This window comes from Alexandromys fortis, unplaced genomic scaffold (assembly GCF_014885135.2).
Source record: "Alexandromys fortis isolate MF-2015 unplaced genomic scaffold, M_Fortis_MF-2015_v1.1 scaffold_31, whole genome shotgun sequence".
In the NCBI taxonomy this organism is placed as follows: domain Eukaryota; kingdom Metazoa; phylum Chordata; class Mammalia; order Rodentia; family Cricetidae; genus Alexandromys; species Alexandromys fortis.
Window position 1 is genome coordinate 13,217,948 of NW_026067974.1, and position 4,360 is coordinate 13,222,307.

Genomic DNA, 4,360 nt, shown 5'->3' on the forward strand with positions numbered 1-4,360 from the left:
GGAGTGGGAGCATCATGGCGACTCCTCCACTAAGCTTCTTTTTCCCAGAATTCTCTTCTGTCTACTCCGCCTACCTAATTTTCTGTCCTATGAGGGCCGAGGCAGTTTCTTTATTAATAAGAAATCACTCCCACATCAGGCATGCCTACAACCCAATCTTACAGAGGCCTTTTCTAAATTGATGCACCCTCCTCTCTGATTACTTTAGCTTGTGTCTAGTTGACAGAAAACTATCCAGCACAAATGTGCTGGTATGTGCTTATAATACCAGCACTTGAGAGGTAGAGACAGAAGAATCAGATGTTCAAGGTCATCCTCGGCTACATAGTAAGTTTGAGGCCAGTGTGAGTTGTGTATGAAGCCCTGTCTGAAAACAACAACAATAAAATCATAATTTTGGGTGCTCAGTGGGGACTAGAAAAGTGGAGAGGGTGACAAGAATGGTAATGTAGAGACCAGAGAAGAACGAATTGTTTATCCCAGGAAAGAATGGCGTGGCTTAGAGTGCAAAGGACAGAAAAGGCATCGTGCAGGCGCACAAATCCTGACGGGACCCACAGACAGACTGAGTGCAGGGAGATGCGGAGCCAAGCAATCAGGAGGCTGTGAGGTTTTGGGTTGGAGTGGCAAGGTATCTGAGATGGACAAAAGAAGTGGAATTTTGTTTGGTCATATTAATTCTGAGATGCCTGAAGCTATGAGATGCTTGAGCTTCTAGGGCAAAGTTGCAAGCTGTAAGCGAAAGGAATGTTAGCAGGGGTGCAGGAACAGGATGCCAAGAAGTGGGGAGTCCAGGGCTAAGAAACGGAAAAATCACCATTGAGGCTGGCGGCCAATCAGAACAGGGCTCTTAACAGTTTTGTTGTTGCTGCTTGTTCTCTTTTGCCATTTATTTATTTATTTATTTATTTATTTATTTATTTATTTATTTCTGATACAGGGTCTCACCATGTAGCCCCAGCTGTCCTGGAACTTGCCAGGTAGAACAGGACAGGCTGGCCTCGAACTCATAGAGATCTGCCTATCTCTGCCTTCCGCGTGCTGGGATTAAATGCACGCATCCCTACACTTAGTCTACCTTTGTGTAGACTTTAAGAGAATTTTTTTACTTTTAGGTGTATGGGTGATCTGCCTGCATGTGTGTATGTGCACTCCATACGCCTGAACTGTGAACAAACCTGGTAGCAAGTAGAAGCCAGAAGAGGATGTAGGCTCCTTTGAAACCGGAGCTATAGACAGTTGTGAGCCTCCATATGGGTGCTGGGAATGGAACCCAAGCACTCTAGAAGAGAATTCAGTGCTCCAGACTACTGAGCTCTCTCTCCATCACTTACTCTTGGCTGTTTGAGAGAAGGGCTCACTGACTACCCTTCTACCTCAGTCCTGAGTACACAGTAGCACAGGCACCCTTCCCTGCCGTGTACACACATCATACACACATGCACATACACACAACAATAACAAGTACACTTTTAAAAAGAAAATAAGAAACCAGTAATGGCGGTTCATGCCTTTAATTCCAGCACTCAGGAGGCAGAGGCGGAAGGATCTCTGAGTTTAAGGCCAGCCTGGCCTAATTAGCAAGTTCTGGGAGAGACAGAACGGCATAGATAGACCTTGTTTCAATAAACAGACAACAAAAAAGATGAAACAAAGTTAAATATGAATATGTGGATATTGTGATTTTGAGTGAAAGCTAGTATCAGGAGTTAGGGAAAGTGGCTCAGCTACCAATGTTTTCTGAATGTGTACAAAGCCCTAAGTTTTATCCCAAGAACCCAAATGAAGGAAGGAGAGAACAAGCTCCCCACAAGCTGTCCTCCAGCAAGCTGTGGCATGCAACTGGGCTGCCAGAATATAAATAAACATTTTTTTTAGATTGTCAATTAATCACTTTTATGCAATAATAAAACGCACATAAAATGTTATTGTTGCTTCCTGTTCAGGCCCCTTCCCCAGCATGTGTTATTTTTTTTTCATTCAGTATCAGCCATTTATTAAAGATTTCTGTCTCTTCCCCACCACCACCTCCTATTTCCCTCCCCCTCCCCCATAAATAAACATTTAAAATTACTTTAAAAACATAAGTTGTAGGGGCTGGAGAGTAGTGTTACACCCTCGGTACAGTTCGCACGCCACTGTACCGAGCCACTGTAACGAATGCTAGTCGAGTAAGGGCCTGGAGATAGAACAGAAGACACAGAGAGAGACCAGGGTCATTCGAAAGGAGATCAAGCTAGAATGCCAGTTTATTTAGACTTGGGGAAGTCCTTATCTACCTAACAGCAGCACAAGGACCCCCTGCCCAGGCAGGTGGGAAATTACCATATCAACAATGGAGTGGATGCCCTGCAGCTAATCACCAGGCGGGGCAGGGGAAATACAAAAACTAACAGAATGCTTACAAACTGTCTGTGCCCCAGGAATAAGGGCTGAACGCTTGGTCGTGTTGCCCAGAAATTGTCCTCGAGATGCGCCCCAGGCTAAGAGCACTGTCTGCATTTCCTGAGGACCTTGGTTCAATTCCCAGCATCCACAAGGCAGACAACAATTGTCTGTAATTCCTGTTCCTGGAGATTCCATACCCTCACACAGATGCATGCCTCCAAAACATCAGCGTACATAAAATAAAAATAAATAAATCATTAAAAAAGTAAGTTATCCAGCTGTGGAATGACCAGTCTTTTCCTGGATACATTTTCTCACATAGTGACAGGGATTTAGGGTGTTCTCATCCCCGAGACTGTGAGATTTCCTGCAGAAATTCTAATTTTTTTTAGATCAAAACCCATTATTTATATGCATAGACTTCTCAATCAATAAAAATAAACATTCCCAGAAATTCTAATTTTAAGATCTCATTTTTCCATAATTTAGGGTTCCTTTCCATGGTTACATCTGTCAGGATTGGTTTGTACATGCTGTAGGGCCTTACTTTGTTTCAGCCTGCCCTTGAAATCTTGGGTTCAAGGTATCTTCTTCCTGTTTTATCTCCTCAAGTAGCTGCCATCACTGATTTCCTAATCAGGGACTTCAGCTCAGAGATTCGGCCACAGGCCCAGCCAACTTGGGAGTTAAGTGGAGCTGTCTGTGTTGGCTCAGCTCTTAGTAGGAGACTCAGGACAAGGAAGCTCACATTAGGGAGAGGAAGGGCTGGGGTGCTGGTAGGGATGGTCAGCCTTAAGTTAACTGCATTTATTTTTGTTCTTCAGTGCCTATATTTCAGGCTATGTCTTCAGTTGCTTACATATATCAATAGACACACCCTCACCACCACTAGGCTAATGCTTTCCTGATTTAAAAATTAAAAATATGAGCCGGGTGGTGGTGGCGCACGCCTTTAATCCCAGCACTCGGGAGGCAGAGGCAGGCGGATCTCTGTGAGTTCGAGACCAGCCTGATCTACAAGAGCTAGTTCCAGGACAGGCTCTAAAACCACAGAGAAACCCTGTCTCGAAAAACAAACAAAAAAAAAATTCAAAATATACAATTTTGTAATACTTGCAAACTTACAGTTTGCTCTGAAACACAAACATTAACTTCACGAAAGGTGGTGATTCACGTCTTCAAACATTAAAATCATCAAATGAGGAGTCTCTCTCTTACTAGGCTACCCTAGGGCCAGAAGCTCTGGTTTTGATCTTGGGATATGTCAGAATTGTTAGGGAAACTTACATTTAATTCATTTAAAAAGAATCATATTTCATGCAGTAGATGTCAGAGGAGAAAGAGGATCACACCAGGTATTGTTAAAGTCCCAATTATTTGCAGCCAGGTGTGGCAGTGCCTATCTGTAATGCCCACACTTAGGAGGTAGAGGCAAGAGGACAGGGAGTTCAAGGCTTGCCTACTCTACACATTCAGTTGGAAGTCACCCTGAGGTACACACAAGCCCCTGCCTCAGAGAGTTGGGGGGAGGAAGAAGGAGTCAAGAAGTAAAAGAGAAGACTATTGCCGGAAGCATCTCCTTGAGAGCTGAAAGGATGGACACCGATGCCCAAAAGGAGGAAAGCATTTTTGTGGGAGGAGAGCTACTTCCTCCCGTGAGAGAAGATGAAGAGAGGCAGAAAGGATTGGTAAGTTGGCGATGTTATTCTTAAAAAACGATTAGAGAGCGGCTACAAATGGTCCCCGGGCGGGCTGTCGGAGCCCGCCATGGGAAAGCGGCTACAACAATCCCCAGGCGGGCTGGCGGAGGGAGCCCGCCATGAGGGCGGCTACAGGAGGGCACGCTTCCTTGGCCCACGGTGGCGGCAGGTAACAGACACGTAAACACAGGAAATAGCCATAAGTATTTATTAAGGAAGAGGGAGAAAGAAAGACAGAGAAAAGAGATAAAAGGAGAGAGGAGAGATAAAAG